This window comes from Nyctereutes procyonoides, unplaced genomic scaffold (assembly GCF_905146905.1).
Source record: "Nyctereutes procyonoides isolate TBG_1078 unplaced genomic scaffold, NYPRO_anot_genome, whole genome shotgun sequence".
In the NCBI taxonomy this organism is placed as follows: domain Eukaryota; kingdom Metazoa; phylum Chordata; class Mammalia; order Carnivora; family Canidae; genus Nyctereutes; species Nyctereutes procyonoides.
Genome location: NW_026575031.1, coordinates 10,415,456 through 10,442,500, shown reverse-complemented (window position 1 = coordinate 10,442,500; position 27,045 = coordinate 10,415,456). Strand labels below are relative to the sequence as shown.

Sequence of the window (27,045 nt, the reverse complement as noted above, 5' to 3'; positions counted from 1 at the left end):
GATAGATTATAATGGAAAAGAAGAGGTGGTCTCTGCTTTTACTGTGTTAAAAGCAATGATAAGATTTTGTTGCCAGAGGATTATATAAGTGATTTGCTTTGTTGAGTGGCAATAAATTGAGGACTGTCTGTACTGCAGTTGTAAAATATATGAGGTCCTGCAAAATGTAGGTAACAATAAAAAATTTGCCTTGACTAACAATGGTAGCAACTCAAGAATAGCTTGGGCCATCAAAATGGATAAATACCTGCTTATAATTGCAGTAGGATGTGTATCCTATGGTACAAAGTTGTTCTTGGGACTTGATGATATTGGACCTGCTATCTTAAAATAAATTAGAAGAGCAAATGATATTGTGAAATATCTTTTTTTAAAAAGATTTTATTTATTTATTTATGAGAGAGAGAGAGACAGAGACAGAGATACAGGCAGAGGGAGAAGCAGGCTCCATGCAGGGAGCCCGAGAGCCCGACATGGGACTCAATCCCGGGACTCCAGGATCACACCCTGGGCCAAAGACAGGGGCTAAACCATTGAGCCACCCAGGGATCTCCGATATTGTGAAATATCTAAGAGCTATTCATAAGCAGAGTATTCAAGAATAGTCAGGGGGTGTCTGGGTGGCTAAGTTGGTTAAATGTCTGTCTTCAGCTTAGGTCATGATTTTCAGGCTCCTGGGATCAAGCGCCTCATTGGGCTCCCCAATCAGCAGAGAGTCTGCTTGTCCCTCTCCCTCTGCTCTTCCCCCAACTTATGTGCACTCTCTCTCTCTCTCTCAAATAATAAAATCTTAAAAAAAATAGGGTGGGATAGATTTATACCTAATACATAGAAACCAAGAAGGAGTGTTGCTCTCATCCCAACAATAAGTAGATCAGATAATTTTTTAATTATTTTTTTAATATTAAAAATAATTTTTTTTGAGGTAACCAATTTTTATTTTGCACTTCCCCACCTCCATTCCTCTCCAAAAAGCACTAATGGGTATATCTGTGCATGTGAAAATACTGTATAAAGTATTTAGGATGATCTCAAATTAATGAACAAAAAAACCCCACACATAGCTCAACATAGATGTTTCGTTTCTTTGCAGGGATAGAAACATTCTAGAACAAGGAGGACCGTGAAATACAGATGATATACAAAACTGTAACTTCCTTGAGCTGATCGGAGAGCCAACATTGTAACACAGTCAACTAGTTTGAAGTGTAGGGATGTATAGGCACCTTCAAGGAGAGACAGATGAAAACACTGGCTTACCTATGACAGAGAATGGGAGGAAGATGGGACTTCATACTAGTGAATAAGAATTTAGCTATAAAATTTAATAAATTATTGAAAGCTGAATGTGGAATAGATGAGAGTATGGAAGACATAGGGAATGTAGATACAAACAATATTTACACCTATTTTTTTTAAAGATTTTATTTATTTGAGAGAGGTAGCACATGAACTGGGAGAAGGGCAGAGGGAGAGGGAGAGGATCTCAGACTGTGTGCTAAGCATGGATCCTGATGCAGAGCTCAGTCCCACAATTCTGTGACTGAACCCTGCATTGAGTTCCCTTCTCAGTGGGGAGTCTCCTTCTCCCTCTGCGCCTCCCCCTGCTCATGCTTACACTTTCTCTTCCTCCCTCTTTCTGTCTCTGTCTCTCTCTGATATAAATAAAAAATAAATAAATAAATAAAATCTTTACAGAAAAGAAAAAAAGAGCTCAGGAACAATATTGAATGATCTTATATACATATAATTGGGATCCCAGAAGAAAAAGAATGGGCAGAAGAAATATTAGAAGACATACAGGTGAGAGTTTTCCATAAATTATGGAATGAAGGACAGCATGTCGCTGATCCAGTAAAGCTCAGAGAGTTCCAAGCAGTATCAATGCTACTACACACAATACATACATCCCTACCTAGACATATCATATTCAGATTTCTGAAAACTAAATATAAAGTGAAAATCTTGAAGGCAGCCAAAGGAAAAAGGCACGTTATATACTGGAACAAAGATGTTAACTAGGGTGGACATCTTCTCAGAAAACTTGCAGGCAGCCCAGGTGACTCAGTGGTTTAGCACCGCCTTCAGCCCAGGGTGTGATCCTAGAGACCTGGGATGGAGTCCCATATCCGGCTCCCTGCATGGAGCCTGCTTCTCCCTCTACCTGTGTCTCTGCCTTTCTCTCTCTGTCTCTCTCATGAATAAATAAATAAAAATCTTAAAAAAAAAAAGAAAACTTGCAAGCCAGATGACAATGAATGACATCTTTAAAGTGCTGAAAGGAAATGAATCTGTCAACCCAGAATGGACTTTAAGGGAAAAACTGTCAGAAGAGACAAGGATATATTGTATAATGACAAAAGATCAGTCCACTAGGAAAATATAATAATTATATATGTAACTAAGATTAGAGCACCTAAATATGTAAAGCAAACATTGATAGAACAAAAGAGAGAAATAGGCAGTAACACAATGGTAGTAGGAGCCTTACTACTCCGTTTTCAATAATGGATAGAACTTCTATACAGAAAATCAAGCTATGGACAATGATATACCAATAAACTGGACAACTTAGAAGAAATGGAAAAATTCTTAGAAACACATAACTTAGCAAGATTAAATCAGGAAGAAAAAGAAAATCTGAATAGACCAATTGTGAGGAGGGAGATTGATCTTGTAATCAAAAATCTCTCAGTGAAGAAAAGCCCAGGATCCGATGGCTTCACTGACAAGCTCACAGCTAACATGCTCAATGTTGAAAGGATAAAACCTTTTTTTCTAAGAACAAGACAAGGGGGCTCACTCTCCCCACTCTTCTTCAACATAGTACTGGAGGTCCTAGCTAGGGCAGTCAGGTAAGAAAAATAAAAAATATCAGGATTAGAAAGGAAGTAAAATTGTCTTTATTTGCAGGTAATATGATTTTATATTTAGAAAATTCTAAAAACTTAGCAAAGAAAACCCTGTTACATCTAATCAATTCAGAAAAGTTGCAGGATACAAAATTAACATAAAAATCATTGTGTTTCTATACACTAAGAATAAAATTTCTGAGAAAGATATAAAGTGATCCTATTTATGATGGTATCAGAAACAATAAAATACCTAGGAATAAATTTAAGGAGGTAAAAGATCTCTGCTGAAAACTACAAGACATTGATGAAAGAAATCAAAGCAGACATAAATAAATGGAAAGGTATCCTATGACCATGGATTGGGAGAATTACTATTGTTAGTGTCAATACTATTAAAATCCATCTATAGATTCAGTGCAATTCCTATCAAGTTTCCAACAGAATTTTTTTATTGAAGTAGAAAGACACTCCTAAGATTTATATAGAATCACAAAAGACTCTAAATAACCAAAGAAATACTGAGACGGTATCATGCTTCCTGATTTCAAGATACACCATGAAACTACAGTCATGAAAAAAGTCTGATATTGACATAAAGATAGACAAATAGGCCAATGGAATAGAATTGGGAGCCCAGAAACAAAGCCAAGCACATATAGCCAACTGATAATGATAAGGAAGCAAGAATACCCAGTGGAGATAGGTCTCTTCAATAGGATAATTGGATATCCACATGGGAAGTAATAAAACTGGGTCCATATCTTATCTCACTCATACAAATTAACTTGAAATGGATTAAAGAATTAAATGTAAAACCTGAAATCATTAAACTCTTAGAAGAAACACAGGAACAAAAGCTCCTTGACATTGGTCTTGGTAATGATTTTTTTGCATATGATCCCTAAAGCACAAGCAACAAAATAAAAGAACCAGTGGGACTAGGTCAAACTGGAAAACTTCTGTACAGTAAAAGAAAACATCAACAAAGTGAAAGGACAACCTACGGAATGGGAAAAAAAATTGTAAACTACCCTTTTTTTAAAAAAAGATTTTTTAAAATAAATTTATTTTTTATTGGTGTTTGATTTGCCAACATATAGAATAACACCCAGTGCTCATCCCATCAAGTGCCCCCCTCAGTGCCCATCACCCAGTCACCTCTAACCCCCAGCCCACCTCCCTTTCTACCACCCCTAGAGTTAGGAGTCTCTCATGTTCTGTCTCCCTTTCTGATATTTCCTATTTTTTCTCCTTTCCCCTTTATTCCCTTTCACTATTTTTTATATTCCCCAAATGAATGAGACCATATAATGTTTGTCCTTCTCCGATTGACTTATTTCACTCAGCATAATACCCTACAGTTCCATCCACCTCGAAGCAAATGGTGGGTATTTGTTGTTTCTAATGGTTGAATAATATTCCATTGTATACATAGACCACATCTTCTTTTTAAAAAAAGATTTTTATTTTATTTATTCATGAGAGAGGCAGAGAGGCATAGACACAGGCAGAGGGAGAAGCAGGCTCCATGCAGGAGCCCGATGTGGGACTTGATCCCGGGTCTCCAGGACCAGGCCCTAGGCTGAAGGCAGGCACTAAATCACTGAGCCACCCGGGCTGCCCAAACTACACATTTTTTAAAAAGATTTTATATATTCATGAGGGACACACAGAGAGGTAGAGACATAAGCAGAGAGAGAAGCAGACTCCCCCCAGGGAGCCTGATGTGAGACTCCATCCCAGGAACCTAGGATCATGCCCTGAGCTGAAGGCAGATGCTCAACCACTGAGCCACCCGGGCACCCCTGTAAACTACATATTTGATAAGGAGTTAATATCTAAAATATATAAAGAACTCCTACAACCAATAACAAGCAAGTAACCCAATTTAAAAAATGGGCAAAGGATCTCAATAGTCATATACAAGGAGATATACATGAAAAGATGCTCAGCATCACTAGTAACTGGGGAATTGCAAATTAAAAGCACGAGATACCACCACATACCTGTTAGAAATGCCATCATCAAGAAGATAAGTGATAACAAATGCTAACATGGATAGGGAGAAAAGGGAACCATTGTGCACTGTTGGTGAGATTGTAAATTGGTGCAGCGACTGTGGAAAACAGTATGGAAGATCCTCAGTTAAAAATAGAACTACCATATGATCTAGCAATGCCACTTCTGGGAACATATCCAAAGGTAACAAAAATACTCCAAAAGGTGACTTCACTGCTATGTTAATAGCCCCATAATTTACAATAGACAAGATATGGAAATATCCTAAGTGTCCATCAATGGATGAACACATAAGAAGTTGTGAGATATATATTATATAAAAATACATTATGAATATAAATATATAACAGAAATAAATATAAATATATATATATATTGAGCCATAAAAAATGAGGAAATTCTACCATTTGCGACAACATAGGTGGACTTTGAAGGCATTATGCTAAGTGAAACAAGTCAATGAAAGACAAATACTATATGGTCTCACCTATATGTGGAATCTAAAAACAAAACAGAACCCAAACTTACCAGGAAAGAGATCAGACTTGTGATTATCAGTGGCATGATAGGGGGAAGGAGAATTGGAGGAAGGTGATCAAAAAGTACAAACTTCCTGTTATAAGTGAGTACTAGGGATGTAACATGCAGGATGACGACTATGGCTAACATTACTTTATGATATATAGGAAAGTAAAGAGTAAATTCTACATCTAATCTCATCAAGGAGAAAAAATTTTTCCTTTTTTTCTTTTTATTTATCTGAGAAGATGATGTCAGCTGAACCTATTGTAATCATTTTACAGAATATGTAAACCAAACAAAAATCAACAAGGCAATATTGCACTTGAACCATACTTTAGTCCAAATGTAACTAACAGACGTATATAGAACATTCCATCCAAGAGCAGCAGAATACACATTCTTCCCAAGTGCACACAGAACTTTGGGATAGATAACATATTAGGTTATAAATCAAGTCTTTAAAAATTTGATTGAAGTCATACCAAATGTTTATTCTGATCACATTGGAAATGAAATTGGAAGTCAATAGCAGAAGGAGGACTGGAAAACTCACAAATATGTGAAAATTAAGTAGCACACTCTTGAGTAAGCATTGGGTAAAGAATAAATCAAAAAGGAAATTAGAAAATAGCTTAAGACAAATGAAAATGGAAAACAGTATACCAAAACTTATAGGATATAGCAAAAGCAATACTAAGAGGGAAGTTTGCTACGATAAATGCCTACTTTAAAAATATTTTATTTTTTTTAAAGATTTTATTTTAGAGAAAGTGTGCATGTGCACCTGAGGGGGTGGGGGAAAAGCAGAGGGGGAGGGAGAGGCAGAGAATCTCATCCGATTGAGCCACCCAGCTGCCCCTAAAAAAAAAAAAAAAAAAAAAAAAAAAAAAGATTTTAAATAACCTAACTTTAGTGCTTGCTTCGGCAGCACATACACTAAATAACCTAACTTTATACCTCAAGAAGCTGGAAAAAAAAGAACAAACTAAGCTCAAAGTTAGTAAAAGGAAGGAAACAACATACGTTAGAGCAGAAATAAAATAGAAAAACAATAAAAATATCTACAAAAATAAGAGTTTTTTAAAAAAGATAGACAGGGATCCCTGGGTGGCGCAGCGGTTTGGCACCTGCCTTTGGCCCAGGGCGCGATCCTGAAGACCCGGGATCGAATCCCACGTCGGGCTCCTGGTGCATGGAGCCTGCTTCTCCCTCTGCCTGTGTCTCTGACTCACTCTCTCTCTCTCTCTCTCTCTCTCATAAAAAAAAAAAAAGACAAAATTGACAACCTCTTAGCTGGACTAAAAATCCCCAGAGGATTCAATAAATCAGAGATGAAAAAGGAGGGGCACTTAGGTGGTGCAGTTAGTTGAGCATCTGACATTTGGTTTCCGCTCAGGTCACGATCTCAGGGTCATGTGGGACTCCACACTTAGCACCAAGTCCTCTTGAGTTTCTCTTTACCTCTCCCTCTGCCCCTCCCCCACTCCTCTCTCAACTATATCTTTAAAAAATGAAAAAAACATTTCTGCCTCAGAAATAATTGCTTCAGAAAGGATCAAAAAGATTAAACAATTATATGGACAATTGGGTGCCAACAAACTGGATAACCTAGAATAATTGGATAAATTTCTAGAAACCTACAACCCATCAAGACTACCTCTTGGAGAAATAGTCTGAACAAATCTATAACTTGTATGGAAATTGAATCAGTAATCAAAAACTTCCCAACAGAAAGGAGAAAAAATGAGTGGAAAATATCAGAAAGGGAGACAGAACATGAGAGACCCCTAACTCTGGGAAATGAACTAGGGGTGGTGGAAGGGGAGGTGGGTGGGGGTTGGGGGTGACTGGGTGACGGGCACTGAGGGGGGCACTTGAAGAGAAGAGCACTGGGTGTTATTCTGTATGTTGGCAAATTGAACACCAATAAAAATAAATTTATAAAATAAGATCTGATAACAAACCTCCCAACAAAGGAAAGTCCAGGACCAGCTGGCATCACTGATGAATTTTACCAAATATTTAAATTAATTAATGTCAGTCATTCTCAAAATCTTCCCAAAAATTGAAGCAGGGGGAATATTTTTTTAAATATTTTATTTATTTATTCATGAGAGACAGAGAGAGAAGCAGAGACACAGAGGGAAGAGAAGGCTCCATGCAGGAAACCCGATGTGGGACTCGATCTTGGGACTCCAGGATCATGCCCTGAGCTGAAGGCAGATGCTGAGCCACCCAGGTACCCCAGAGGGAACATTTCTAAACTAATTTTAGGAGGCCAGCATTTCCATAATACCAAAGCCAGGCGAAGATACCACAACAAAAGAAAATTACAGGTTAATATCCCTGATGGATATAAATCTGAAAATCCTCAACAAAATACCAGCAAACTGAATCCTACAATATGTTAAAAGGATCATACAGCATGATCAAGTGGGATTTATCCCTGGCATACAAGGATGGTTCAACATACAAAAATCAATTAATGGGATGTACCACACTAACAGAATACAGGATAAGGATCACATTATTGTCTTAAGACATACAGCAAAAGTATTTGACAAAATTCATCACCCTTAAACCATACACAAAAACAACTCAAAATGGATTAGAGACCTGAAACTGTAAAACTCCTAGGGGAAAACATAGGGGATAACTTTTGCAACATAGGTCATGGCAGTGGATATGACATCAAAAGCAAAAATAGACAATGGGGACTCTCTTAAAGGAAACAGAATAAAAACACAACCTATGAAATACAAGAAAATATTTGCAAACAATATATCTAATAGGAAGTTAATCTGCAAAATATATTTTAAAAACTATTCAATAGCAAAAACTCTAACTCCTCAATTAAAAAAGGGTTAAGGATCTGAACAGACATTACTTCAAAAACATATAAATGGCTAATAGGCATATGAAAAAAATGTTCATCATTAATAAAATGCAAATCAAAACCACAATGAGGTATCACTTCACACCTGTCAAGATCGCTATTTTAAAAAAAGACAATAAGTGTTAGAATTTGGAATAGTTGTGCACCATTGGTGGGAATGCAAAATGGTATAGCCACTTTGGAACACAGTATGAAAGTTTATCAAGAAATTAAAGATAGAACTGCTGTATGACTCAACAGTTACACTTCTGGATATCTATTCAGAATAAAAATCATGATCTTCTAGAGATATTAGCACTCTTGTGTTCATTTCCGGTAGCCATGATGTAGAAACAATCTAAATGTCCATCAACAGATGAATGGATGTGGAAAAAATATATACATGCAATAGACTATTATTTGGACTTTTAAAAGAAGGAAATTCTGCAATATGCAACATGCGTGAACCTTGAGGACATTATCCTAAGTGAAATAGCCAATCATGAAAAGAAAAATATTGCGTGATTCCACTTGTATGAGGTATCTAAAATAATAAAACTCGTAGGATAATGCATGGTGGTTGCTAGGAGCAGGGATAAAGGAGAATTAGAATTAGGGAGTTACTAATCAGTGGGCATAAAGTCGCTTTAAGTAAGATGAGTAAGTTCTAGAGCTCTGTTATACGACATTGTACTTATAGTCAGTAATGTGTTGTACACTTAAAAATTTAACATTTTATGTTAAATCTCATGTTCAGTGTTCTTAGCACAATAAAATATTTTAAAAAAGAAAAAAGTAACTTCTGTTACGTATATTTAACCTCAGTAAAAGAAGAAAAGGAGAAATAAAGGGTTTTCAAGATTTTTCAAGAATAGGCAGGATGAAAAGAATGCAAAGATAAAATAGTGATAGCAATACTCTATGGTTAATGTGATTAGACAAAGTTCAAGCCATGTCCTCAGAGTTTAGAAATGAAAAACATAATTATTCAAGGAGCATAATAATTTAAGATAAAATACAGATATAATAACAAAATTAATAACAGCGGTAGCTAACATTTATTTAGTATATATTATGGACCAGACACTATAATGCATGTGTTATGTTTGTTTGGCATTGCCAGATTTTTTTTTTAAAGATTCTATTTATTTGAGAGAGAGCAAGAGTGTGAGAGAGATCACATAAGGAGAGGGAGAAGCAGACTCCCCACTGAGCAGTACTCCCTATGTAGGGCTCAATCCCAGGACCCCGGGATCACAACCCAAGCTGCAGGCAGGTGCTTAACCAACTGAGCCACCAAGCACCCCCAGATTTTTTTTTTGTTAAGGCCAGATAGTGAATATTGCTGACTACAGGCCACATACAATTTCTTTTGCATATTATTCTTTGTTTCGGTTTGTTTCATTTTTACAACCTTTTAAAAATGTGAAAACCATCCCAGCCTGAGAGCTATGCAAAAACAACCTGTAGGCTGGATGAGGCCTGGGCCTGTAACTTGCCTACTCCTGGTCTAGACCTTGAGTTTTTTATCTCAGCACATACAGCTACTTAAGAAAATTCAAATGAGTAGTGTGTCCCTGAAAAATTTGTAGAAAATACCAAAGGCAAATGTTGAGAATTAATTGTATTTCCATGGTTTTTGTAGAAAGGATGATATCACAATATTAAAGAACTAATTCGACTCATCTACCACCCTAGCACTGTAACCAAGTCCATATTACTTTCCAATCCTGGCCTTCGTGCAGCATATATTAGGGACACTAATTTTTAATGTATGTTCAGAATGTAAAAATAACTTCAGTGTTCCTATTTTTAAAGTCTCATTATAATTTTTATAATCTAATAGAATCTTAAAAAATTTATCAGTTGGATTCCAGTCATACAGCTTCATTAGAGCTGTCGCTTTTTATTCCTTCTCTAATCACATAACATCCGAGCAGCATTTTTATTTTTATTAAAAAAAATTTTTTTTAAACAAAAACCCTTAATATACAGCTAATATCCTCTATTCTGTTGTAGTTGGGTTACTCTTTTTTTTTTTTTTAAAGATTTTATTTATTTATTCATGACAGACATAGAGAGGCAGAGAGACACAGGCAGAGGGAGAAGCAGGCTCTATGCCAGGAGCCGGACGCAGGATTCAATCCCAGGACTCCAGGATCGCGCTCTTGGCCAAAGGCAGGTGCTAAACCACTGAGCCACCCAGGGATCCTGTGAGCAGCATTTTTAAACCAATGACTATAAAGCAAGAGTTCCAAAGGAGGAAGGAGGAAAGGAGAGTAAAAAGAGTACATCAGGATTGAGAATGACAAAGAAAAGATGGGAGTGGGGTAGGACAAAATGATATGTTTCATACCGGAAAGATCAATTTCTCTTTTCTTTTCTTTTCTTTTTTTTCTTTTCTTTCTTTCCTTTTTTTTTTTTTTTAAAGATTTTATTCTTAAGTGATCACTACACCTAATGTGTGGCTCGAACTCACAACCCAGAGATCAAGAGTTGCAAGCTCTATTGATTTAGCCAGCCAGGTGCCCCTAAAAGGTCAATTTCTATTTAAGATTCATTCCACCTTTTGGTGTTTAGTGCCATTCTTGTTTTTGGTTATGTTTGTACAGAGTTACTTTTGGCTTCTTTATTATTTCTCCTAAGACTGGTGCTATTTGTGCTTTATGACCTTCTTGCCTTTTCTTTGCTGCTCTGGCTCCAGGTATTTTCTCTAGTTGAGGCTAAAGTTGTATCTCCTGGGTTGCCTGGGTGGCTCAGCGGTTGAGTGTCTACCTTCAGCTTAGGGTGTGATCCCTGAGTCCCGGGATCGAGTCCCACATCAGGCTCCCTGCATGGAGCCTCCCTCTCCCTCTGCTTGTGTCTCTCTCTCTCTGTGTCTCTCATGAGTAAATAAATAAAATCTTTAAAAAAAAGTTGTATCTCCCTTACTTTCTTATATATTTTCATTCGTCCATTACCCTTCCCAAATACTTTAACTTTCATATGAGTAAAAATACATGTTATGATTTAAAAAATAAACACTCCCATGTACTATTATATTGAGGTCTGGCGTCTTTGGGAGTCCCTGAGACTGTTTCAGACAGTCCTCAGAGTCAGAGCTTTCTTTTTCTTTTTGAGTCACAGCTATTTTTATAACAATGCTAAAAGTTATTTATTTACCTTTTTTACTTTCTTGATTAATGCATATTTTACAAATTTCTGTTTTAATTTCTAATATGGTAGATATTAATAGATATAATCCACATAAACAAAAGCTTTTCAAATCCTTAATCATTATTAGCAATGTGAAGTAATCCTGAGACCAAAAAGTTTGAGAATGGCTTTTGTATCCTATTCTATCAACAAACATTGATTAAGCACTTTGTATTTTCCAGCAGAATTCTAGTCTTGGAATAAGTGACAAAATTTTTCCTCAAAGATCTCACAGTTTAAATAGAGATTGATAGGGGTGCCTGGGTGGCTCAGTTGGTTAAGCATCTGCCTTCTGTTCAGGTTGTGATCTCAGGGTGTTGGAATCTAGCCTTCGTCCCCACAGCAGGCTCTCTGCTCAGTGGGAGTCTGCTTCTCTCTCTCCCTCTCCCCCTTCTTGCCCCACTTGTGTGCTCACTCTCTCAAATAAATAAAATCTTAAAATAAATAGAGATTGATAAAAGGATATAAGCTTTCGGTTGTAAGATGAATCAGGTCTAAGGATCTAATGCAAAATATGGTAACTATAGTTGATAGTACTCTATTGTATAATTGAAATTTAATAGGAGAATTGAACTTAAGTGTTCTCACCAAAAAAAAAAAAAATGAGGTGATAGATGTATTAACTAGATCGGGGGATCCTTTCACAATGTAAATGCATATAAATTACAACAGTTTACTCTTTAAATTTATCTTAACAATGTTATATGTCAGTTACACTTCAGCAAAGCTGAAGTTTAAGAAAAGATCTCATAGTTCAGTGGAGAGCACAGAGTATAAGTATAGCTGGAGGCAGTAAGTGCAAAGATATTACATATCATGGGAATCCATAAGGAAGGATTCTTTTTTTTTTTTTTAAGATTTTATTTATTCATGAGAGACAGTGGCAGAAACACAGGCAGAGGGAGAAGCAGGCTCCATGCAGGGAGCCTGACGTGGGACTCGATCCCGGGTCTCCAGGATCACACCCTGGGCTGAAGGCAGTACTAAACTGCTGAGCCACCCGGGCTGCCCTAGAAGGAAGGATTCTTAACTAATTTTGAGTATGGTGCTGGTACTGGAGGAGATCAATGAGAAGTAGGAGTCATATCTGTTAAGACTTCCTAGAGGAGGTAACCAGTGAACCACTGATTCTAAAGATCAGAATGAGTTAACTGGATCATGTGGTGTGATAGGAGGCATTCTCAAACAAAGGAATTGGAAGCAAAGAGTACAGTGCATGCAAACAAACATATGCATGCTGTGTTTTTGTGTGTGCCGTCAGTCTCAGGGAGAAGTGGACACAAGCCTAGAGATGTGGAGGAGCCAGCTCTTAGCCATTTTTAACCTATTAGGAGTTTGGACTTCATCCTTAGAAGGAAAAGAAATTCCACCTTTTTTCCCTTTTTTAAAAGCACATATTTAGTTTTATTGCTTCTTTCTGTACATAAGAGTTTGGTTTATTAAAATGATATTAGTTAATTGTTGAGTGTCAGATTAGCTTCTAGACATGTCACAAATAACAATTTTTTATATACATACTCATTTTACTTATGAGAAAATGAAAGCTCTAAGAAGTTTAGGATCCATAGTTACCTGGAGGGTGAAATGATATTTAAATCCAAGCAGCCTTGCTCCAGGATTGGCACTGCTATTCTATAGCACCTCTTCATACAGACAAAAGGAGAAAGGGTAAAGGGCCAGGGGTGAACAGCTAGTTACAAAACCATTCTCAGAAATGAAATGAAAACTAGCTCTATGAATGTGCTATGAACTACTGAAGTGTGCATTTTGAAGGGGTGAAATTTCTGATCACATATTTTATCTCAGTAAAGTAAGTTCCTATGTTGAGATGCATAGAGCTTTATAGATACAACTCAGGTAATGAAAGTAACTCTGACTTACATTCTAACAATAAAACCCTTCTATTAACATTTGATGATAGACATTTAGCAAATGGGATCTTAATAGGCTTCTGTGAAAATGTGAAATTTGAATCTCCCAAGGGAGCTTCAAATGCAGGTTATGAGGCATGTGTGTAAATTGGGTCACAGTCCTCTACTTGATTATATGTGGAAATTCAAAGATTTCTGCAGTGAATGTGTATAAAATAAGCTTGTTCCATATCTTGACTTAACTTTGCCTTTGTGTTTACTTTTCTACCCTTGACCTTCCTGTGGATTCTCTGCTTTGTGTTGTCCATATATGGATTTATGTTTTTGCTTTAAAATCAAATGCTTAACGTCTTTTAATGTCTGCTTGTAAATACTAGTTACTCCTCAGCTCTGTGGTAACCTTGAGAAAATAGGTGGAAAAATCAGCCTTCGTACATAGTTGTATTGCTCCTTATCAAAAAAATTTTTTTCAAGTTTATGGTCTATTTTAGGAAAACATTTAACTTTATTTTTCTGTGAAACAGAATTTAACCATAGCTTTTTAAACACAATAAAACGCTTAATGGGAAGGAATTGTGGGGTAAATAGTCACCATCCATTTAGTTCTAACGAGCAGTAATGATGATGTGTTTTCTTGTTAAAGCTAATGAATGTTAAAAGTATTTCCATTTTTTGAAAGGCAAAACTGAGAGTTGCTAGAGCTAAGCAGGATATCCAAGAGAGAAAGAATGACAGGCAACAAAGAATGGAAAGACCAATAAATCTTTAAATCTTCAGCTTGGTAAGAAAGGACATAACACATTACAAAATCTGCATCTTTTTTTTTTTTTTTTTTTGCAGACATTTAAATCTAACTGTGACAGTTTCTTACAACTAGCACATGTATTTTTAAGAAATTTTGTTTCCAGACCTTTGAAATAATCTGTGATTACAGACTACTGTATATGGTACTAATATGAAAGTTTTAGCAGCATTATTCATAACATCCAAAAAGCAAAAACAACCCAAATGTCCATCAACTGAGAAATGAGTGAATAAAATTCATACAATGGAATATTATTTGGCAGTAAGAGGAAATATATGTTGCAGCATAAATAAGTCCTGAAAACATTATGCCAAGGGAGGTAAACCAGTCACAAAAGACCACGTGTTGTTTGATTCTGTTTATATGAAGTGTTCAGTATAAGCAAATCCATGGAGATAGAAAGTAGATTAATGGTTGTCTAGGGCTGAGAAAGAGAGGATTTTGGGAAATGGGGGTGACTGCTAATGGGTGCAGAACTTATTTTGAGTATGATAAAAATGTCCTAAAATTGTGGCAAAGGTTGCACAATCCTGTGTGTCTGTATGCTAAAAACCACTGAATTATATGCTTTAAATGAGTGAATTATATAGTGGATGAGTTATGTCTAAATTAAACTGTTTAATCTGTCTGTCCACCTCCTGTAACTCAATAGAGTGATAACTTGAATACTGAAAAGTTCAAAAATGCATGTTGTGAGGGGAGGTAGGTACAAGGACAAAGACTATATTATACAGACTGTATCTAATCGGAACTATTCCATAAAACTTCACAATTTGAATAGAAGGATTTTACCTCCTTCCAGGGTAAAAACTATCTCATCATCATCCTATTTTCTCTCTTTCTTGAGAAACTCATCCTTTTTTGACCTGAGGTCTCAGAGGCTAGCACTGTTGTAGCTGATGAGTCAAGTGGACACCCCTGCGGGCTGTGTTCCCAAAACTATAGTTAGATTAGGGCAAATGGCATTCAATATATCAGACGCAAAGGTATTTCTTCCTGATTGACCATAGGTATCTTCTTCTCCTAGACTCTTTCTTTGGACAACAGGGAAAATCCCCTAACCAAATCCTTTGGGATTCTCTTCCCTTCTCTCTCCTAGTATCTCAGGGTATGACAGTAGAGCAAAGCTTTTGCTCCAAAGTTGTCATCTTCTTTTATCCATTTCCTTTCTTCATTCCTTTTAAGTTTCCAAGCCTTGGACCCAACGGTTATAACTGGTGAGCTTTTCTGATTTGTTCACTCTTATAGGCACACACAGTAGAACTGAGAGCATGGCCATTTTCTTTGTCCTGTTGCTTGTCTAAGTGATTCCCCAAATGAGTGAGTGAGCCCTTAAGTCCAGCTCTAACCAGCCACTTGCTTAGTAGGGTGAGTAGGCTGTGGATTGGAAAACCTTTTAAACGCTCACAAGGTTACCTTTGAAATACTCTTATCTGCAGCACAGAATGGAATTCCACTTGGGAGTTGCTGAAAAGACTCTCATCTTCAAACAAGCAAAAAACCAAACCAAAACAACAACAACAAAAACCCCTACATTTCATCCCAAGGTAGGTCAATTTCTTTGCTTATTTTTCCTATCAAAGAGTAGTCTATTTAGGAAGTCTTCATTTCTTTACCTTGATTTCTCCATGGCCCTTTAATTTAACTCTTATTTCCATTGATTTGTCAGATGTATTACCAGAAATAACATTCTTCTAGTTTGGAGATCTCCTTCAGACCAAAACCCTTATTCCTCATTTTATTTGACTTCAGTGGTAGTAGTCCTGACCACTCCCTTCTCTGAACTTTCTTTTCCTTTGATTGGAAGGAATCCAATTATGCTTACTGAATCCAATTATGCTTATTGGATTCAATTACATTTTCTCACACAGAGTATCCAGGCTTACTTCTTACCTGTCAGCTGATCCATCTTTGTTTCTTGCAATGCACTGCATATTTCTTTCATCCTCTAACTGGAGTGTTTTTTTCAAGGCTGTACATGTTGGTAAATGACCATCTGTATCTTATTTATATTTAGACCTTGTGGTCCAGGGTAGTAGATGTGTCCAAGAGGTTAAAGGTACCTGCAAAAAAAGCATAATGGTACCAAGTGGGATGCTGCTGCCACTGAATGTTGATGTGGCAATCACTATAAAAATCAATTAACATGGCTTTTTGGGGATCCCTGGGTGGCTCAGCGGTTTGACGTCTGCCTTTGGCCCAGGGCGCGATCCTGGGGTCCCGGGATCGAGTCCCGCGTCGGGCTCCCGGCATGGAGTCTGCTTCTCCCTCTGCCTGTGTTTCTGCCTCTCTCTCTCTCTGTCTATCATGAATAAATAAATAAATCTTTAAAAAAGCAAAACAAGACAAAACAAACATGGCTTTTCTACAGTCAGTAGTGCAATGCTTTTCAGCCCTCCAGACCTTAACCCAGGGTTCTCTAGCCTTTAGGTAACTCAGAATCATTAAGGATAGGGTTCAAATAGATTTCTATACCCACTCCAATCCTTTGATTCATACTTTAAGTGGGTCCCAGGAATCTGCAGTTCTAAAAAGCATCCAAATGATTCTGATGCAGTTGGTCCAGCCATCATTCTTGGAGGAAACAATGCCACTACCCTTTCTTTTAGTTATAGGCTATATCCCTAGAGAATAAAGGCAGAACTAATAGTCATTTGCAAAATATAAGTTGTCTAGGACCTGAAATATATCTGTTTCTGAAATCATAGTACTAACCACCTTATATTTGTTCATCACCCTGGGGAAAAAATGGATTCATTTCCAGTTTTTATAGTGAAGGTCTAAAAGAAGCAGGCAACCAGTTCTCACTATCAGTTTATTACCACCTTCACAGGAGTTTCAGAATTGTCTGAAAGAGTCCTGGAATCCAGAAGCACCCAAGGGAATTAGCAACAAGAAATATATAGTAAGTAGGTTAGTTAATGAGGTTATGGTGTTAGGTGTTGTTTCACATTAAGATACTCTACTACACATGCATTTTGGGGAAAACGTGTATATCCTCTAATATTTTGACTTGATTTAGTTTGATTTCATACATGGCCTGCTATCCACAAGCTTTCCTGGTGCTCCTTTTCCTGGGGATAAAAGCCCTACAGGATTATGTGAATAGCTGTCCAACCCCAAAGCTGATTTCTCCAGGTTGGCATCACAAACCCTGAAGGACTACTTTATTTATAGCTGCAGAAGCTAGTTCTCTTGACTAGGCTCTTTAGCCTCACAAATATTAAGAATCCAGAAAAATCAGTATTCTTTTATTAAAGCAATGTCTTTAGGAGATAGAATCTTAAGCTCAGAAGTCAAGCCTCCCATGGCTCACATCTGCCTGGGGAGATAATCACCTCACATGATGTCTTGTTGACATGGTTGTCACGTTGTTTTGTTACAAGAGATCTTGGTTGTGGAGTGAGGTCAGTAAAGTTAATAATGTAGGTGTGGTTTTTAGTTCAGAGGGGCAACTTGACAATAGCTTCTATTTTTAACTGTACTAGGAGAAAATACATTGTATTCATAGAGTATGTGTTTTATTATTAGTGACTTGAATGCATCCTTGAGCATTTTCATATACCCTAATTATTTCTAGTACTACAGATTCCATTTTCTACTAGGTGACAGTGTGGATGCAAAATTGTGAATAAGGAGGCATCAAATACAATCAGGGTGACTGGATTTCAGCTCTAGTGAGTAAAATTTAAACGTTCTCCCCTCTGTCCTCCATCTTTTAAGATGAAAAACTTTGGTATATCCTCTAATGTTGTGTTCCTGCAAAGTTGGCAAAAATTGCTTACTCAGAATAGTTTGGTTGAACTCACACAAGATTATCTTTTTAGATATTGTGGAATCTTTTGTGATTCTATACAGAGTATTCAGGGTGGTTTAGATGCGGTTTCAATGCCAGAAATAGTGTTACAACTGCTTCTCTGGCAAGCCTGAAACCAGCCCATGGCTGGCCTCTCTATGGTAGTTGCAAGAGGACAACCAAAGATAATGCTTTCGTATCTTGGATACTGGTAAGCTTTGGCAACAAACAATCTCCATGTCTCCTAAGGGAGTCAGCCTATCAAGCTAATTTTGACGAAAAGAGAGTAGAATGATGGCTATGAGTCAGAATAGGGGCCAAGATTCCCAATGTTGCTTCTTTTCCTCCATTCTCTAGAACTGAGGACTGCACTTTGTTTTAACAGTGTCTTTTTGCATAATCAAGTGATGGGAATTCCATGTGTGTCAGAGAAATTAGTTTGACCTCCCAAGGGAGGTCATAGTAGAAGGCTTTGGTTTGGTACTCAAAATGTAGTTTCAGGATCAGCAGTACCACATCATCTGGGAGCTTGTTATACTCCATAAACTCGGGCCTCATCCAATACCTGCTGAAATCAGAATTTCTAGTTTAACAAGATTCCCAGGTGATTTTTATACCTTTTCAAATTTGAGAAACACTGACATAGGGAGTTATGGCTATATATTTTTACTGGTGATGACCCCACTATTTTCCAAGCATTTTTGATTGTTAAAATGGTTGTGAACATGTCAGAGCTACCAGAACTACAACGTATTGGTGTGAGGGAGGTGTTTATATGTGGGGGTGATGGGCCTTCCATGCAGAGGCCATATAATACCCAGCATAAACAGTTTTGATGATATTGTTCTTAATCTGGGAACATGAAGGATAGTGTCATATTTTTGATATCTGACTACTGTCTTGCTCTACTTGGATAGAGACATCAAGAAGGTGGAAAACAGTTCACAGTCCTTTATAAAACACACACCTTTACTGTAAATAGCAAATAGTTGATTTTGGAAACAAAAAGGGCAATTAAATTTTTGTTTAAAAAAATTGAATATAATTGACACACAAAAAGGATACTTTTAAAATAAAGTTTCGTTTTTCATCAAGTTTGTAGATTTTTTTTGGGGGGGGGGAGGTCACTTTGTCTAAGTGTGCCTGATACAAATGTCTATTCTAATGTGTGATGTTTAAAGGAATTAAGTGAATGTGAAAAACCTAGGCACTAAGGTGTGGAGTAAGGTGTCCTTTAAGTCAGGGTTGTGGCAGGGTCTCTTTAGGAGGTATCAGGAGCATCAGGATCACTGGTGAGGAAGGTACTCTTGCAGTTGGGGCTTATAGTTATCCAACTCTGTGGGGAAAGGGAGACCCACGGCTTTGGCAGAAGCTCGCTCCTGGATTGCTTTTCGACTATCATCTCCTTTTGCTTTCTGTTCAGGGAAGAGTTAAATGACCAGGAAGAGTCACATAGGCATTGAAGCTTGGACTTTCTATTTTGTTTTTTTGTCACTCTGAACTTTTGGGAGTGTGGCATTTCTTTTTTGGCTGCTTTAGGCATCTGGCTCCTGCTGATGCATATACCAGAGGGTCAGGTCAGGCCTGTGTGCTGCAGGTCCTTTCTCCTGTACTTTAAGAAGATGACATTTTACATCAGAATGCAGTACACATGTCATTCAAAGGCCATTCTGAAGCTTCTGGAGCCCAAGCAATCACTCAGTTTGTCATGGCTGCAAATATTTGAAAAGTCAAATCCATGTATGGAACAGTTTGTTAGGCTGCTGGTGGAGGAAAACAAGAACAAATTGAAATTAGTTATTTGGAGGAATATTTTGGCATGGTTTCTCTGAAGTTGGGTAAACACAATTTGTCCATGTATCCATCTGGGCGCACAGTAGCAGTCCTGCCCACAGAAATAATTTGTACACATCAGACAAGAGCCTGAATCTCCATGACATGGGTAGACTGTTACTGTGTATTTGTTTGTACACACTCATATATTATCTCTCTCTATAGTATTCAAGATAGAGTCTCCCCTGGGGCTACCTTGCTTTCTCCAGAGAGCTCTAGTCGGCTCTGGCAGTATATTCTACTTCTTCAAAGGCTAGTATACATGTCAGGCTGATGGGTGCTCTGCTTCTTGTCTGCCTGGCTTGGATGCTATCACAGCCATGGTATTCTAGGGCTTCAAATCTGACCTAGGGTAAATCTTATGGCCTAGACTTCTTGCTCAAAGCCTCCCCTAGAGAGCATGTTTGCAGAGGAAATTGACACCTTTAGAATTTTTCACTAAGCCTGAAGTTCCTATTAGGTGAGGGTAACTATTGCTTTTCTCTCCTTAGCTTTACTGTATCCTCACTCACCCACCTGGCAAAGTGATTTTTACCATTAAAAGTATAAGTTTGTTTACTTCAGAGAACAAGGTGGTTTTATTGGACTTCTTATTCTCTCACTAGCTTTTATGGGGAGAAAAAAATCCTGTCCCATAAACTAAAATTATAGCATTATAATGTTGCATCATCATATCATTTGATTACCCATTACAGTAAACCTATGAATAAACCCTTTATGACATCCTTTCTCTGCCTTTTGGCTGTTGATTTACTACCATGCATTTCATACTCCAAAGCAGGCCCCATACTTTATTGTCTAAAGCATCATAAGCATGAGATGTGGTGAGTGTCACTTGCTATCATCCCTCCTCCCTACTGTCTTTTTTCTTGCTTCTGGCATTTCCCAGTGAGTGGTGGACCTGTGTGACAGTTGGAATTCACAGTGGTGACCTTGAGCATACACTTATGGGTTATGAAATTGGTTGGCCAAGGACTGCCTCTTGAAAATTTTCTTCTACAAAATTTATTTCAAAGAAACATACTACTGGATCAATTCTTTAGTTAAACATTGGGGAATTTGCTTCAATATTTTTAAACATATAGGAAAAGTGCTGCATATGTGATCAAATAATTCAACTTGAATAGAATGATGAACATAATTTACTCTCACATTTGTGGATGACATGTAGGTCAGTCTTCTTGGAGTCTGTTTTGGATTTAGGTGGGCTGTCAAGGTCGGTCAATGCTATCTTTGACTACAGCAAACATATAGTTGGAGTGGCTAAGGCAAGAAGGGGAAGAAGATAGGGCCATTCCTCTACTTCTGGGTTTCCAGTCAGTTATGCCAGGAAGAACAAGGTAGCTGAACTCTTGGGAAGCTCCAGAGCCTTTCCACATGGAATGCATTTGGAGAGGAAAAGAGAATTTAATGAAGGTCAGAAAATGTAAGCCAGAGAGAAGATGAGGTACAGGTAAATCAAAGCCTGGTTCAGCAACATCTGCCTGGGGTTTCTTAGGTGTGAGGCTAGGGATGGGTGGGGGTGTCATTCATGAAGTTATGCTAAACAGTCTGGGGAAACTATGAGTCCTCTGGGGATATTTGTTAAACATGCGGACACTTAGACCTGCCTCTCAGAGATTCTGATTCAGTAGATCTGAGGTGGACTCTTGGAATCTGTATGTTTACAAGTGCTCCAGGTGAGTTTTATGATTGGGTAATTTTGAGAAGCACTCTGCTGCTAGACTATATTTATTTTGTTGGATGGAGCTCTGTGTTGGCTGGCTCCCTAGGGGTCAAATGAGTGATGCATAGTGAATCACTGAATCATAGTATATCCATGGTATATCCATAGTAAATCCATGGGTATAATAATCTCATGGATACTTTCTTTTTTTTTTTCATGGATACTTTCTAAAGAGGTCATTTCAATATGTCCTTCAATGAATTCTCCTAGAACAGTTTTTCAGCCCACTTGAAATTTGGTAGATGAACTTGGTCTGATTAAAGACAGGAAAAAGTGCATCTCTGAACTCACTGCCTCTTCATCTTCCAAAATGTCTTTCAGAATATTGATGTACATATATTAGCAACTCACAGAGTAACTATTAGCTGTGAAATGAAACAGGAATCATAGGCTTTGGATTTACATTATGGACATAAAACTTTTAAATATGTGTAGCCTAAAACTAACATATGCCATGGTCAAAAGAAAATGTTAAATAAAATGGAAAATAAAACTCTTAGATTCCTGTACACTGATGGTGGATGACTTGTGCATGGTAGGGGCTTGAAAAACACTGGAATATTTCCAACACCCTGGTAAGTGGAAATTTTGTGGTTAAGTACAATATTTATGTGTTAGTTAGGACTAGCTGGCTACACAGGTGTCTGAAGGAAACTTCTAGCCTTAGTAGAAAGAAGGGCTTTCTTGGGGCAGACCTGAGAACAAGAGAGCAACTGGGCTTCAGAGAGAGAATAGAACTAGGGAACAAATAGGAAGCTAGCACAGACCTAAGGGGTGCTGATGCTCCCTTTCCATCTGCTTTTGTGTTCATATCTACTTCTTATTTATGTACAGACCTGGTTTATCTGTACTACTCTCCATTTGACAGAAAAATGACTACCTGATAGCACCCAATGTTACATGTTACAGTTCCAGCCTCATGGAGATATTGCCTCGGCTGTTCTCATGGCTCCTATTCCAAACCCACAGGAGGGGACATCCGATTGGCCTGGTTTGAGTCACATTCCTGGGGTCATGGTAAACACAAGGCTGCTAGAGTCCATGTTTCTGGAGATGGGAAATGGAATATAGAGATATGATCCATGAGAAAGGAATATCCTTGTGAGATGATCTGCTTGCCCCAGAATATAGCCACTACAATATATTTTGTTGAAGATTTTTGTGATTATTATTTTCAGTGGGGCTAGACTGTATCACTCCATTAAGTTATTCTCATGGTTGCAGTGTCTCATCACCACAATACTGCTTCCCTTCTGTGCTTTTACATGTGCTAACAGATTTATTCATTCCTACCCTTCTTCGCCTGACTAACCTTTATTCATGTTCAAGTTTCAGAATAAATGGTTCTTTTTAGGAGAACTCATCAGTCAGTTTTCCTTGTTTCTCTATCTACCCCTCCCATTTTCCCCCACCCCTGATCAGATCAAGTTTTTTGGCATAAAGGAGGAAAGGAAAGAGAGTTTAGAAACAATGTATATCCTTGAAAGTAAGCTCTAGGCTCTGTACTGCCTACCTAAGTTATTCAAGTCTCTGTGCTAATTCCTGTATGGAACAAAATGGGGCAAGATGGGGGGCTAAAACAAATACACAATTACTATCATATGTTGCAAAATAAAAGTTCCAGAAGAACAGCATAGAGAGAGAGAGAACATTTGATATGGGATCATTAAAGACTTTATGAAGGACATTTCACTTGAGACTAGCTATGAAATATAGGCTGAATTTCTGGAATATGAGTTGGCACTGGAGAGAGGATTCTAGGTACAGAGGTCAGAAAAAATAGGAACATGGATGTAGCAAAATTCACAGTGTGCAAAACTCATTGCATTAGAACAGAGGGTAAAAGTGCATTAGGTACTTAATCTACAGTGGGTCACTTAGCTCATATCCTCTTATGGATAGAGTGAAGAAATCAGGCTGAATTCCATTGACAATGGGGAACCATTGGCAGATTTTGGACAGAGGAATTTTATATCATTAGAATGTAAGTTCCACGAAGTCAAAAACCCATGTGTCTTTTTCTTAGAATTTTTAGGGTCTGTCATAGCATCTGACATTGAAAATGTGAGCTTAATAAATATTTGAGACTCCACAAAGGATAAGAACTATATTTCATTTTTATTTTTAATTTTTTAAAAACTTCATTTATTTGAAAGAGAGAGAGCAAGCGAGTAGGGGTGAGGCACAGAAGGAGAGAGAAAGTCTCAAGCAAACTCTTCAGTGAGCACAGAGTCTGACACAGGGCTCCATCTCATGACCCTGAGATCACAACCTGAACGGAAACCAAGAATTGGTTTCCTAACCCACTTTGCCACCCGGGCATCCCCAGAACTATATTTTAGCAACATTAATCTAGCAGATACTATATAGAGTGAGTTTATAGGGGAATACCAGGAGCTGCGAGACCAATTTGAAGTATTGCACTATGAAAGTAGAATATGAAGGACAGACACAATAAATGGAAGAGACCCTTTCAGTAAAGGACTAGATTTCCAGAAAAGACTGCAGACCAAACAAGACCTACAAATTACTGTTTTATGAGAGATAAATATGAAATATTTAGTTCTCCTTGCTTTTTTTTTTTTAATTAAAAAAAAAAAGATTTAATGGAGAGAGAGGGTAGGAGACAGGGGCAAAGGAAGAAGGAGAGAGATTCCCAAGCAGAGCATGACAGGATCCTGAGATCCTGACCTGAGTCAAAACCAAGAGTCAGATGCTTAACTGACCACACCACCCCGGTGCCCCAGTTCCCCTCACTTTCTAAATTAAAAGTTGGAAACATTAAACCCAAATCAATCAGAAGAGATTTTTATAAATATATATATATTTCAAGATCAGCTTCTCTTCCATCCCTGTGCCATATAAGGAGATTCCCTGTTGATGTTGCATAGACGATGTCAGGCCTGAGCTTTATCCTAAAATTCTTTCATATGCGTGCCCTTTTTTTGTATTTTTCCCCTCCTCTTTTCACTGAAGAGAAATGGGAAAAGAGAGTAGAGGCTCAGGTAGCACACATTTGTAAAGCAAAACTGTCAGTTAACAGAACTTCCTGTGAGCAGAAGGAAATTAAAAGTTAAAACTGGCCTCCAGGGCTACCTGGGTGGCTCAGTGATTGAGCAGATTTTGCCTTTGGCTCAGGTGGTGATCCCAGGGTCTTGGGATCAAGTCCTGCCTCCAGCTCCCCAAGGGGAGCCTGCTCCTCCCTCTGCCTCTGTCTTTGTCTCTCTGTGTCACTCATGAACAAATAGATAAAATCTTTTAAAAAATTGGCCTCCAGTTTCCTTTCTTAAAAAACAAACTAGGGGCAGCCCCGGTGGCGCAGCAGTTTGGCGCCGCCTGCCCGGGGTTTGATCCTGGGACCCTGGATCGAGTCCCACGTCAGGCTCCCTGCATGGAGCCTGCTTCTCCCTCTGCCTGTGCCTCTGCCCCCGGCCCCCTGCCCCGTGTCTCTATGAATGGATAAATAAACTATTAAAAAAAAATTTAAAAACGTACTTTAAAAAAAAACAAACTAAAACAACGAATAAGGAAAAATGAAATTTCGTGTTAAAAAACGAGTAAGGAAATAACTGAGTAAGGAAAAACTGAAAGCAGTTTCTAAGGGTGTAGAAACGTGTGTACTTCCTAAAGCTAACCTTCATGAACTTATTAGCATTGTAGGACTCTTTCTGTCACTGATTCCCATCTTTCTCCATCATAAAATCCTATTCACTTTAATGTGCTGTGATTTTTCTTCTACAGTCTCTTGTGCTTAGAAAAGAAGAGCTAAGTTTGCCAGGAAAGGACTCAGTATGGACTTACTGTGAGCCCTTGGCTAGGTACTGGTGATGTGGAGTCTTATAAATTGTTTGTTTCCTGTGCTTGAGGAATTTATCATCCTGGTTGAAGAATCAGGCCATCTGTATATATAATATATATGTATAATATTACAAAGCAGATGTTAAGTGCCAAATAAGCCTGATTTCGTAGTGTTTCATAAATGGATCAAAACCACCAGTCAGGTACACTGCACCACTTAAGTGGCTTTAATTTATCATTTTCTGCTCCTTAAGGAAAACACCTAAGGATTTCCTAAAGATCTCATTGAGAGAGAAAATCATGTTTGACAAATTAAATAGAATACAATTATTAATAGCTTACAGTTGCTATAAATTGATCTCAAATGCTTGGTACTTGAATAATGAAACAGGTTCCTTGATTTATGTTGTAACTACATTGCCAAGTGTTTCCATAGTTACACTGTTCTTTGTGCAAGGTCCCCAAGCTGGTTGTGTTAGTCTCAAATTGCCCATTTTCTCAGATTGCATATTTGCAGTCTTTAGCACTGGGAAGAATTTAGTAGTTGCAGTAAGGATTCATAGGGATCTTTTAAAACATTCAAAACAGGGAAGGTAGAGTGATTAAAATATAGCACTTTCTTTGGAAATGAGTACAATAAGACTTAATTTAAACACACACATCTCCAGGAGAAAATTGCAGTTATTCATCTCTCTGGTAATTCAGAGAAGGCTTCTGCAGCATTTTGTCTCTGGTAAAAAAGTATCTTGAGCTGACTGTTGTGGCTAAATATTGTATATGCTGAAAGATAGTTACACATCAAAATATAAACTCTGGCTATCACACGCATAATTAAGACTAGTATAGCATATATCGGGCATCTACAAAGAATAGTACGCACTAGGTATTATATTTATATCATCTGGATGATTTTATGGGTGGGTGTTCTGAAGCACAAAAAGATTAAGGAATTTGCTTCTGGCCTGGAGTCTCATAAATGGGATCTAAAACAGTACCCTCCCTGATGTATTTGACATTCACCAATATCACAATTTTCAGATTCCTGGCATTGTCATAGTCTGCCTTTGGTATGAACTTCACAGTAGCCAAGTTTAAAATGTGTATTGGCTGGAGTAGAATTTCTCTAAATCAGAGATTTAGTTCAAGTGAGTGATAAAAGTGAGCATACCTGTGAGGGTGTGTGTGTGTGCAAACACTCATACATACACTGCTGAGGAACACAGCGTTGGAGGTTTTTGCTGTGTACTTTTGAGATAAAAGTAAGGGGGGGGGAACAAAATTTTATTATGCTCTTATGCACAATCAGCTGCTTTTTCATCTCCTCAGCCCTTATGCACTTCTTGACTTACCGGGTTACATGTATTGTGGACATACATCTCATCCTCCAGTGAGATTCTTGTTATTCATTACTTCCTGATTATTTTCCTTTTGATTGGTCTGATTGCTGAAAAGCAGTCAAATAAAATGCCACCTGTTAGAAAATGATCAACTGTTTAAAGGAAAGCCGGCATGCCTATCTGTTTATCTCCTGGGATCTCACGTTGCAAGGTGTGGTCAGTTCTACATTATGCATACGCTTACCTTTATAATAGTTTTTCATAGGGTTTTTTTGCTTTCTTATTTTACATATAAGAATGGACTGCTGGTTTCTTTTTGGGGTGGTGAAAGTGTCCTAAAATTTATTATGGTGACAGTTGCACAACTTTGTGAATACACTACAAACCATTTATTTGTATACTTTAAATGGGTG

General features: G+C 37.7%; 1 protein-coding gene across 4 annotated transcripts in view; it reads left to right on the top strand.

Moving 5' to 3' along the window:
• FRMD5 (FERM domain containing 5) overlaps window positions 1–27,045 on the top strand; it is a 312,961-nt gene that overhangs the window by 83,346 nt on the left and 202,570 nt on the right. The window contains exon 1 of one of the 4 annotated variants that reach the window (XM_055316882.1): window positions 15,622–15,689. The exons of the other annotated variants lie outside the window; for them this stretch is intronic. The gene's annotated coding sequence lies outside the window, so the exon portion shown is untranslated. Of the gene's footprint in view, window positions 1–15,621; window positions 15,690–27,045 lie in introns of those variants that run through there. 4 annotated transcript variants of the gene reach the window in all.